The sequence below is a fragment of the Perognathus longimembris genome, chromosome 2 (genome assembly GCF_023159225.1).
Source record: "Perognathus longimembris pacificus isolate PPM17 chromosome 2, ASM2315922v1, whole genome shotgun sequence".
NCBI lineage: Eukaryota > Metazoa > Chordata > Mammalia > Rodentia > Heteromyidae > Perognathus > Perognathus longimembris.
In genome coordinates this window covers 58,929,054-58,942,093 of record NC_063162.1, presented here as the reverse complement: position 1 = coordinate 58,942,093, position 13,040 = coordinate 58,929,054, and the positions used below count along the sequence as shown (strand labels likewise).

Here is a 13,040-nt window from a genome sequence, read left to right as displayed (position 1 = left end):
GGTTGCTCAGAATCTCAGAGTTGCTTTGATTTCTATTTCCTTTATAGCCAGATACTTAGAAGAAGATGTCCATAGTGTTTAGAAGGCAAAGAACTTGTTCTCAGTGTTTGAGGGATACATGCACTTGCATGAGCATGCACACACCACATTTCCAGTCCTACTACTTGCTGGTTACTTTGGAGACAGAGTCTCATGGACTTTTCTGCCTGGGATAGCTAGATCTCATCCTCCTGTGTAACTAGGACTATATATATGATCTATCAGCCATCAGCATTGTGCATATCAGTAATATTGTTGCTGTTGAAGAAACAGATTTTCAACTTGATGGTAAAAACCACATGCATATATTGTATGATGTTCAAACCAGTCAAAATATTTATTTCCTTAAACATGCAACATTAAGAATCATTTCTTTTAAAAAAAAAAAAAAAAAGGAAAGCAAGGAGGAAGGAAGATGGCACTGCCACAGTAAGGAGGCACCCCAGCTCGCTCCAACTGAATAGCAAGCTGGGAACTCCAGCACCCAACACTCCATCAAGAACCCAGAAAACCCAGCAGCCAGAAGCAACAGTGAAACGCAGGAAACAAAAATAAAAATAAAAATAAAAAAAGAAGAGCCTATAGCCTGCACGGAGCCGGAAAATCTCCAGAGTACACTCCCCCCACCCGCCGACCCTGGCCTGAACAGGGCCAGGCTGGGAAAGGGGACCCAGCACCAACAAACCGACTGCTGAAAAGTCACACCAGGAGCTCGGAGTCCAAACAGCAGGACTCCACGGACCCCAAGGGGGTGCGCGGACCGATCGAGACAGACAGCGGCAGACGGGAGGTATGGGACCACAGGGCCGGGATCAGACGTGAGCGGCAGGGGAACTGGGCAGTGCAGAAGGGGAGAGCCGGGGCCGCCACCACCAAACGACCAATCGCCACACTCCAGCACCCCACCCCCGAAGGGCCAACAGCAGCGTGGGACACACACACAATCCAGGACCAGTAAGTTCCCCATTACCCCCTCCCCCAACGGGAGACCAGCTATCAGAGACCCAAACCCTACAAAGAAGCTAGAGCTCCCTCCCCCTCCCCACCCCGAGGGAACAAAGTCACAGGCTTGCTGGTGGGCAATACCAGCCCAGCAGGGACACCTGGGCCCGATCACACGACCCCCTCGCAGCGGAGGCACAGAGTCTGTGGGCACCAACCTGCGCCCGGACACTTGATCCTACTGGGGCCCACACATACCACCCCCCACAGCAAACTCGCGGGAGGGCACAAGCACACCCCAACAACCCGGGGCCCGCTCTGGTAGGCGTACCCCGCACAGGTGGGCAGGGCCCCCCAGCGGCAGCGCCCACTCAGATTGGCACATTTCACACAAGTGGGTGGGCCGCCCCTCAACAACACCAGCCCCGGAGCAATCCACACAGGTGGGCGAACCGCCTGAGAGGTGAGCTCCTCTGACCAAGATACCAAGTGGAAAAAAGAACCAAAGAAGAGAATAGCCTCCACGCCACACTGAATCAGCGACCAGCAAACCCCCACCAGGGGCATGCTAGAGTCAGCACAACACAGCAGCAGGACACTATCCCACAGAGAAAGACACAGAACTTACCCACCCCCAAGTGCAGTGAGGGTGACCACCTCAGCAACAACCAAGACGGTCACGCTCACCCATTGGGCAGTAAGGTTCAACAGCCAAACTCAAACCCAGAGCCAGGACACAAACAAGTCTCCCACTGATGGACCAGTGGGAACCAGCACAAAGCCAAACCAGGGAAGCCACCCACAGATCTCCCAGTGTACAAATCACAAAGAAATATAACACAGTTCATCAAAGGGCAAGCCAACTCGCCAGCTCCAAAAAGCAGTACGACTGAAGAGGAGATGGAGAATAAAAAAAACAACTGAGGCTATGATAGCAGAAATGATGGAAAGCCTCAGGAACGAATTCAGAGAACAATTCCAGGAGTTTAGAGTGGAAGTCTCGAAGGACATCCAGAAGCCAAGAAAGAAATGGAAGTAAAAATGGGTACAGTGCAAACCTCTGTTAAAGAAGACCTTAACATCCTGAGAAGTGAAATGCATGAAAAAATAGATTTAAAATACAACTCTTTAAAGGAAGAAATTTCCACGATCAGAGCTGATCTGGCAACCATAAATAGCTCTCTGACATCCATAAACTCTGCACTTGAATCCACAGCACAAAGAATTGACCATATTGAAGCCAGAATCTCTCTCGGACGATGATGCAGCCGATAAGGTCCAGAAAATTACCACACTCCGGTAAAGCTCCAGGGCAGACTAATCCAGGAGCTAGTGGACAAAGACAAGAGATATAATCTGCACACAATTGGAATAGAAGAAGGAGCCAAATACCAGAGCAGAGGGCTTCAACATATTTTCAATAAAGTGATTGCAGAAAACATCCTCAATCTCACAAGGGACCTCATCCAGGTAACCGAAGCCTATAGAACACCTGGCAGACCAGACCCTAGAAAAGCCACGCCCAGGCACATAATAATCAAGACTTCAGATCTCAAGAATAAAGAGCAAATTTTGAATGCAGCCAAAGAGAAGAAAGAACTTTATTACAATGGGAAGAGGATCTGAATAACAGCAGACCTCTCCACACAAATCTACCACGCGCGAAGAGAATGGAAGAACACCATCTAAGTCCTACAGGCCAACAACTGCCAACCTAGAATAAAATATCCAGTGAAGCTGGAGTTCATAGTTGAGGGGAAAACCAGATCTTTCCATAGCAAAGAGGATCTAAAGGAGTATGTGAATAAAAAACCAGCCTTACAGCGAATTCTAAGAGGGGAACCCCACCCAACAGAAATCGTACAGGACACACAGACAGAAACAGAAAGAAACTACAATAGCCAGAGCCCAACAGAAAGAGCAGCTCACTAAAGACAAGAAAAAAAAAGAGGAAAAACAGCCTAACAAGAAAATGGAAGGAGAAAAAACACTCTTGATCTCTTTGAATATAAACGGTATAAACTCTTCAATAAAGAGGAGCAGACTGGCAGAATGGATCTGCAAACAAAAAGTTGCCATCTGTTGTCTACAAGAGACCCACCTTACAGCAAGGGATAAAAACAGGCTCCGAATGAAAGGATGGAGCAAGATCTTCCAAGCAAACGCACCTACCAAAACAGCAGGAGAAGCCATCCTGATCTCAGACAAGCTGGACTTCTCATTAAAATCAACTCAAAAAGACAAAGAAGGTCACTACATTTTAATACAAGGAAAAATCCAGAATCAAGACATCACGGTGATAAATGTATACTCACCGAACAAAAGAGGCCCTACATATGTCAAGCAAATTCTCACAGAACTACAGAACAAGATAGACCCAAACACAATCATAGTGGGAGACTTTAATACCCCACTCTCTCCAAGAGACAGATCCAACACCCAGAGGATTAGCAAGGGAGCTGAGGACCTAAGTAACACCTTATCCCAAATGGATCTGACAGATCTATACAGAATCTTCCACCCTACAGAGACCCACTACACCTTCTTCTCAGCACCCCATGGATCATACTCCAAAATAGACCATGTCATAGCCCACACAAAGAACCTCAGCAAATACAAAAGTATTGACGTCATCCCATGTATTATATCTGACCACAGTGGATTAAAGGTAACCCTCAATAACAACGGTTACCACAGAGGCTATACACATTCTTGGAGGCTAAACCCCACACTGTTATCCAACACTTGGGCCACAGACCAAATTAAAGATGAAATCAACGAATTCATAAGCCACAATGAAAATGAAAATACATCACAAAGAAACCTATGGGACACAGCTGAGGCAGTACTTGTTGGGGTCAGCTGCACCTTTAAGGGGCCACAGCTGACCTCAGCCTGTCCCTCCCCTTCCTGTCTTTAACCGGAAGAGAAGGACGTCTGACATCACTTGAGGGACAGCCCCTTGGGACCAATCAGGGGCCCCCTCTTGTGCCCGCCTTTGGGGTATATCTGGGAGGCTCCTCATTTGAATAGACAGAAGCCCTAGAGGTTTTCTCCAGGGACCCACGCGTCCGTGTCGTTCTTGGCGGCTTTGGGGCACCCTGTGACCACACGCCACCGAGGCTACCCGTGGCCATCGCTCCCATGTGAGCAATAATGAACCACCCAGGAAGGGGCGGACAAGCCCCTTCCCCCCCCCCCAAGCGAGGGGAAGTCGAGAGAGAGAGAGAGAGAGAGAGAGAGAGAGAGAGAGAGAGAGAGAGAGACCACAAATTGGCGGCCTGGCGTGGGGCAGGATGCCCACAGGAAAAGCAATCAGAGCTGTCGGTAGCCTTCAGGAAGGATGGGTGTGAGTACTCTGGAGCGTGTGGTACCTCCATCTAAGGCGATGGGGCAGAATCAATCCGCGACCCAAGAAGCCGGATCAGATCAATGGCACTTGGACCAAGGGCCGAGGGAATTCTGCAGCCCGAGGAGATGGGCTCGCAGCTTCGCACCTCCGGGCGCCAGGCTGGGCGGCAGCGGCAGTCTAGCCCAGGGCCCCCTGCCCGGGACTTTTAAAGTCCCTACTAGGGAGCAGCCACGCATACTGGGCGCTGGCCTCCGGGGACGCAGGACCCAAGGCGGCGGCAGGAGCCGCAGGGGGTCACGGACCCAGCAATGTTCTCGTCTTGGAGAGCGGGGGCTGCGTGGAGCCTAGCGCCGGCGGCAACGTGCATAGAGGCATTGTGAGTCTACAGCATGTATCTGTGTGAGTCTGAGTGTTTCTGTTGGGTGAGGAGAGGTTTCCTTTTGTTTTTATCAACCACATGGTTCTATTATGGGCAAAATAATACCATTTGCCACTGGAATTCCTGAAAACTTACATGGCCAATTAAAAAAATAATAATAATAATAATTCTAAGCATGCCTCAAAGCTTGTGCACAAGTATCAGTATGTCTGTCCGTGTGTGTTGGTAAAACATGGTTTCAAAGTTACTTGCCTTTTGACTACTAATTTAACTTTAATTCTTAATGTTAAACTGTTCTTTGCAGCCTGTGGGTGGAGTCACAGTAAACAGCCTGGAGGCAGGTGTGACTCTTATCACCAAACTCCAAGCCAAAAAAAAAAAAAAAAAGGTTATTCTTTCTCTCCTGATCAAGGGACCAGAGTCATTTTGGAACAACTGCGCAAACCTCGATTTTCCTGACTCAGGATTAATACTTTTCTTTTATAGGATGCAGGTCGATGTGTGCTAGCTGCATGGACTGTGGCAGTCTGTGGCTACAGGAAGCTGACTCCACGGTCTGCTCCCAAATTGCCTTGGTTTTTTTTTCTTCTCTGACCTATAGTTGTTGTTTCCCACCCCACCCCCCCCGCAAGCCGGGGACCCAACTGCAGACCTTGCGCTCGTCAGGCAAGCGCTATTCCGCTGAGCTAAATCCCCAGAGCCTTGTATATGCCTTTACAGATTGGAAAACTAAGCCCAGAGCACTTGCTCTGGAGAAATGTCTCCCTTTGTTTTCTCTTCAGGATAACAAAGACCGTAGTGGATTTTTCCATGGAGAAATGGGAAAGCCTGCCTGTACCAGCGATGGACCCAGTGTCGGCCTGTTTCTTCCCTGGACCCAGCCTGGTGCCCTGCCATGTCATAAGAAAAAAAAATAATAGATAAAAATAAAAATTGAAAAAAAAAAAAAAAGGAGAGGGAGAGAGAGGAGAGTAGACCCCATGATTAGTAAGGATAGCTATGCTTATATTATATATCTTAAGAAAATATCTTAAGAAAATTTAAATCTTCCCAAAACAGTGGGAAAGAGCCTTGTAAATGCTTTTACAGATTGGAAAACTAAAAACCCAGAGCACTAGCTCTGGAGAAATGTCTCTTCCTGTTCTCTTCAGGAAAACAAGGAATATACTGCAATTCTTCTGCTCTTCTAAAGAGAATAAGTGCTTCTTGAGAGGCAATATTTAGCTGTGGCAGTGTTGCTTGCAGTTTTGCACAAAAATTAAAGAAATTTTGCACCATGTTTCTTCCACTCCTCTCCACCTACTGTTTGGTTTAAGGGAGTCCCGTTACAGAGAAATAGGAGCTGAGGGTTTGACACCCAACCTTAATGTTTTTAAAAACTATTGTGAACTACCAGGGATGCCAGAGCTCCAGCCTACTTCTACTTCACCACCAAAAGAGGGCTGAGGGCTGGGGATATGGCCTAGTGGCAAGAGTGCTTGCCTCGTATACTTGAGGCCCTGGGTTCAATTCCCCAGCACCACATATGCAGAAAACGGCCAGAAGTGGTGCTGTGGCTCAAGTGGCAGAGTGCTAGCCTTGAGCAACAAAAGAAGCCAGGGACAGTGCTCAGGCCCTGAGTCCAAGCCCCAGGACTGGCCAAAAAAAAAAAAAAAAAAGAGGGCTGATGTCTGCACCTTCCTGCACTTGGCAGAAACCAGCTGAGGATTCCAGCTTCTCTGGACAAAGCCAGACGGACGGCCACCTTACCTACCCCTTCCCTCTGTGAAAGAGGCCCCCTATATATTTATATATATATATATATATATGTCTTATGTCAGCATTTGCATTATGCCTACATGTATGTTTACAACATCCCCTACTAATTTAAAAAAAAAAAAAAAGAGTAGCAGATGTTGGGGTCAGCTGCACCTTTAAGGGGCCACAGCTGACCTCAGCCTGTCCCTCCCCTTCCTGTCTTTAACCGGAAGAGAAGGACGTCTGACATCACTTGAGGGACAGCCCCTTGGGACCAATCAGGGGCCCCTCTCTTGTGCCCGCCTTTGGGGTATATCTGGGAGGCTCCTCATTTGAATAGACAGAAGCCCTAGAGGTTTTCTCCAGGGACCCATGCATCCGTGTCATTCTTGGCGGCTTTGGGGCACCCTGCGACCACACACCACCGAGGCTACCCGTGGCCATCGCTCCCGTGTGAGCGATAATGGACCACCCAGGAAGGGGGGGACAAGCCCCTTCCCCCCCAAGCGAGGGGAAGTCGAGAGAGAGACGAGACGAGGCTACCTGTGGCCGTCGCTCCCACGTGAGAGCGATTAAGGGCCACCCAGGAAGGGGCGGACAAGCCCCTTCCCCCCCCCCAAGCGAGGGGAAGTCGAGAGAGAGAGAGAGAGAGAGAGAGAGAGAGAGAGAGAGAGAGAGAGAGCCCACAGTACTGAGGGGCAAGATCATCGCCTTCAGCACTCACATTAAAAGAATGGAAACAGAGCAGGTGAATAACCTCACGATGAAACTAAAACAACTGGAGAAACAAGAAATGTTAGAATCTAAAATGACTAGGAGGAGAGAGATCACAAAGATTAAAGAAGAGATAAATCTGGTTGAAAATAGAAAGACCATTCAACAAATAAATATGAGTAAAAGCTGGTTCTTTGAGAAAATAAATAAAATTGACAGACCTTCGCAAGACTTACAAAAAAAAAGAAGAGAAGAGACTCATATACATAAAATCAAGGACTCCACCGGAAAAATTACAACAAGCACACACGATATTCAAACAATCATAAGGAGCTATTTCCAGAACCTCTACTCACCAAAAAACAATAATTTTACAGAAATGGATCAATTCTTAGAGAAGTATAAACTGCCCAAACTGAACCAAGAAGAAATAAATCAACTAAATAAACCAATCACTTACAGCAAGATACAGGGGGTAATCAAGAACCTCCCAACAAAGAAAAGCCCAATCCCAGATGGATTCACCAACGAATTCTATAAAACCTTTAGTGAGGAGCTAATACTAATACTCCTCAAACTCTTCCGCGAAATAGAAACAGAGGGAGAAATCCCAAACTCATTCTATGAAGCTAATATCATACTCATTCCCAAACCAGGCAAAGACCCAACAAAAAAAAGAGAACTACAGACCAATATCACTAATGAACACAGACGCAAAGCTCCTCAATAAAATATTAGCTAACAGGATCCAGAAACTGATCACGAAAATTATACATTGTTGGGGTTCTGGACACCCCCTTTCTCCCCCCCACGGGGAGAATGGTAACCACAAACTCTATGAAAGAGCACTCAGCCTGGCCCTCCGCCAGCGGAAGGCCAAAGGCGTGCTCACATGGGCAAACGCTAAGTTGAGGACGGGTTGCTGAAGCTTCCCCTCCCCCCAGTCCCCCCCACATGTTACCGAGGGCGGAGGCGAAAAGGAAGGCATCAGGGACACGCTGCGGTGGTGAAAAGCGTCTCAAAGACTTTAATATGGAAGGGCACTTATATAGAAGTAATGGCGGGAAAGAAAGGGGGGCTGGCCAAAGGGTCAGTCATAGGCTAGGGGTCACGTTCATCAAGTGACATCACGAAACTTCCCTTTGTGGGCGGGACAACCCCATCATGGTGGCACGCACGTGTTCACCTCCCAAGGGGTGGAGGCCAGAAGGTGGGAGGGACTTCTATTGTCCCAAGGCTGGTGGAAGGGCAGTCTTTCCCAGGCCATAATGATCCCCAACAATACATCATGACCAAGTAGGCCTCATCCCACAGTCACAAGGATGGTTCAACATCCATAAATCAATCAATGTAATTCACCACACAAACAGAACTAAAATCAAGAATCACATTGTTATCTCAGTCTATGCCCAAAAAGCCTTTGACAAAATACAACATCCATACTTATTAAAAGCTCTGGAGAGAACAGGAATAGATGGAATACTCCTCAAAACAATAAAAGCCATATACAACAGACCAACTGCTAACATCGTATTAAATAGAGAGAAACTTAAGTAATTCCCCCTAAACTCAGGAACAAGACAAGGATGCCCACTCTCCCCACTTCTTTTCAACATAGTGCTGGAATCCCTAGCCATAGCAATAAGGCAAGAGGAGGACATCAAAGGGATCCACATCGGCAAGGAAGAAATCAAGCTATCCCTATTCGCAGACGACATGATCTTATATCTGAAGGACCCAAAAAACTCAGTCCCCAAACTCCTACACCTAATAAACAATTTTGGCAAAGTAGCAGGATACAAAATCAATCCATGAAAGTCAGCTACTTTTCTGTGCACCAGCAATGTACAAGCAGAAAAGGAAATTATGGAAACAATTCCATTTACACTAGCCAAAAAAAAAAAAAAAGTACTTAAGGATCAACCTAACCAAGGATGTGACGGACCTATTTAATGAGAACTATAAAAATCTAATAAGGAAAATCAAAGAAGACAAAAGGAGATGGAAAGACCTCCCATGCTCATGGGTAGGCAGAATCAATATAGTGAAAATGGACATATTGCCCAAATTGTTATACAAATTCAATGCAATCCCTATCAAAATCCCAGCCACATTCTTCACTGAAATAGAGAAAGCAATCCATAAATTCATATGGAACAGCAAAAGACCTAGAATAGCCAAAGCAATTCTAGGCAAAAAAAAAAAAGCAGTGCAGGAGGTATCACAATACCAGACTTCAAGCTCTACTATAGAACCATCATAACAAAAACAGCCTGGTATTGGTATAAAAACAGATTGGAAGACCAATGGATTAGAATTGAAGTTCCAGAAATAAAATCGTACTCTTACAGTCAGCTGATATTCGACAAAGGAGCTAAAGACATACAATTGAATAAACATAGCCTCTTCAACTACTGGTGCTGGGAGAACTGGGCAGCTATATGCAGAAAACTCAAAGTAGACCCAAGCCTATCACCATGCACCAAGATCAACTCAAAATGGATCAAGGACCTCAATATCAGACCTGAATCCTTGAAATTACTGAAGGACAGAGTAGGAAAGATGCTAGAACTTATAGGCACAGGAAGAAACTTCCAGAATATAGTCACAGGGGCACAACAAATAGGGGAGAGACTTGACAAATGGGACTACTACAAATTAAAAAGTTTCTGCACAGTTAAAGACATAGCCACCAAAATAGAAAGACAGCCAACCATATGGGAAAGGATCTTTACCATCACAGCAACAGACAAAGGCCTAATATCTGTCATCTACAGAGAACTCAAAAAACTAAGCCTCTCCAAGCCCAGCAAACCAATTAGGAAATGGGCAAAAGAGCTAAAGAGAGACTTCACAAGAGAAGAGATAAAAATGGCAAAGAAGTATATGAGGAAATGTTCAACATCCCTGGTGGTAAAGGAAATGCAAATAAAAACAACCCTGAGATACCACCTCACTCCACTTAGAATGGCCTATACTCTGAACTCAGGCAACAACAAATGCTGGAGGGGGTGCGGGGAAAGAGGAACCCTTCTCCATTGTTGGTGGGAGTGCAAATTAGTACAACCACTTTGGAGAACAGTATGGAGGTTTCTCAAAAAGCTCAATATAGACCTACCCTATGACCCAGCCATATCACTCCTAGGCATCTATCCTGAACAGCAGGTCCCAAGATATCAAAAAGACATTTGCACTTCTATGTTTATTGTTGCACAATTCACAGTAGCCAAAATATGGAATCAACACAGATGCCCCTCCACAGATGAATGGATCCAAAAAATATGGTACCTATACACAATGGAATACTACATAGCGATTAGAAATGGTGAAATATTGTTATTCGCAGGGAAATGGTCAGAACTTGAACAAATAATGTTGAGCGAGACAAGCCTAGAACACAGAAAACAAAGGGGCATGATCTCTGATATATGACTGTTAAGATGGGGTGAAGGGGAGACAGTAGAGACCAGGTCTGTGAAACCAAAAACTGCTTGTCAAATGGTATTTCCCACAGGATTGGGGCAGCGACCCAACATTATGTAACTAAAACCAAACAACTACTCAACATATAAAGGTCAAAAATTGACTTCTCAGTGGAATACAATAGCTCAAAAGCTATGTATGTACGTTCATATAAGACTATTGTCAACATATTGTCTAATGTCGACATTACATTTAAAGCCCTAGGCGAATTTTCTTTGGTGTGGGCCACGTGGCTACTGTATATGTTCTTGGTACATTGTGTATTGTATATATGTCTACCTGACCTAGGGAAGGGAAAGAAAAACAGGGTGTAAGATATCACAAGAAATGTACACACTGCCCTACTATGTAACTATACACTTTTTGCACAACACCTTGTCAAAAAAATTTTGTTTAATTAATAAATATATTACAAAAAATAAATAAAATAAAATAAGGAAAGCCGGTATCCATGGCTCACACCTACAATCCTAGCTACTTGGAAAGCTGAGCTCTTTTTTTTTTTCTAATTTTAATTTTAATTATTTTTTTGAGTTTTTGAGACAGGGCAGCTCAGGCTGGCCTCAAACTCAGATCATACTTTTGCCTCCTGAATGCTGGGATTGCAGGCACGTGCTACCATGCCCAGCCTCTACTTTACTTTCAAGCATGATCAACACTGAACATTTTCTTTCCAAAGTCTTCTCATATAGAATCTGTTATATTGACAACAAGTTGGTTGTAGTAAGGTTTCTGATGATCAGGATCAAGATACAGTAGCCCTAAAGGCTAAGAGTTTGTATCCAGCACCCTCAAAACCAAAGCATAGCATAGCCTACTTTCAAAGTGGGTATGTATTTTGCCATGTCCTTCAATCCATAAAGCCTTTCACTGTGAAATGATTGTGCTGACTCTGCATAATTCTTCTCATACATCATTCACATTAAGGGAGATGAGGGGCTAGTAGAAAACATGCATAATCTGTAGTATACTTGTATACTATGTAGATATACTGTAGTATATCTGTTGTATACTGTAGTATCTGTAGTATGAAAAGTAGACCTCTACAACTTAATCTTAAAAGGAGTAAGTTCCAGGAGCTTTTTATTGTTTCATCAACTGTACACACACAACCAGGTAGAGAAGTTCCCAAGGAATTGTTGATCACTGTTATTTGCCCTTTGGTCCTTCATCTTCTAAGTACTTTTCTTTTATATTTAGACATTCATTCTGATCACAATGCAATCCAAGTGTGTATAAATAAATGTGGCATCATTTATCCTCTTTCCATCTTCCTAGAAATAGAAAAAAGTGCTAAATGTCTCTTCATGGCCTATTTGGCCACAGTTGTCCCACCTACCATAAAACAGATTGTACATAACTTGATCTGAAATCCTTCTTGAACTACAGCTCATTAGGGTAAAGAAATCCTGGGAAAGAAAATCTATTGATATTGTTGATAGTCTCCAAAAGGTGAGGACAGCAACTGGCTTGAAGGCAACTGGGAGGGGTCTTCAGCAAACTGAGGACCATTGGGAAACTGTGCAGAGGTAAATCTTGTCAACAAGATACCAGCTCCTTCAATTAAAGCTAGGAGAATGTCTCCCATTGCTGCTGACCCAACCATGGCCACTGGTCCATTTCTGGCTGCCAGGATGGCCCCCGTTAAGGCACCGCTAGTGATGGAGTTCCAGGGATCTTCTTTTCCTCTGACTTGAACCATACTACAGTCAATCGTGGAGAACAAACCACCCCAAATGGCAAAGCTACCTCACAACTGGGGAGCCCTGGTTTTAATAGCTGTCAAACTCGTAGTCTGTGGTTCACTCCCACAGGAGAATTTCGAAAACCTTTGATGGCTTGGAAGATGCCGCCACCTATAGTGCCCATCGTGAAGGTTCCCCCACAGTCATCCACAATTCTCCAAGGGCAAGGCTCTCGGGCATACTCCTCCATCTTGACTCCAGCAGGGCGGGTGATGCCGGGCAAGCTCGAAAGCTGAGTTCTGAGGATTACCATTCAAAGCCAGCCTGGGCAGGAAATTCTGAGAGATTCTTATCTCACAAAAAGCCAGATGTAGAGCTGTGGCTCAAGTGGTAGGGCACTAGCCTTGAGCAAAAAAGTTCAGAGACTGCACCCAGGCTGAGTTCAAGCCCAAGACTGGCACAAAAAAAGAAGGGGAAGAGAAAGAGAAAGAGAAGGAGAAGAGGAGGGGGGGAGGAGGAGGGGGAGAGGAGGAGGGAGGGAGAGAGGGAGGGAGGGAAGGGGAAATCATGTAACACCTGCCTTCTCTTAGCCACAGGAGAATTTGCTAGGTGAATGTAAGATCCCTTTCCTCTAAGCCCAGTTAAAAATACCTCCAAATCCTGATAGACCAAGCTTTCAAAGCAACCACTACCCATGTATTGCAAGCAT

The 13,040-nt window shown here is 45.4% G+C and overlaps 1 pseudogene; it reads right to left on the bottom strand.

The window, feature by feature from the left end:
- Positions 1–11,696: 11,696 nt before the first annotated feature.
- LOC125343521 lies at positions 11,697–12,597 on the bottom strand (annotated as a pseudogene).
- Positions 12,598–13,040: the final 443 nt, after the last annotated feature.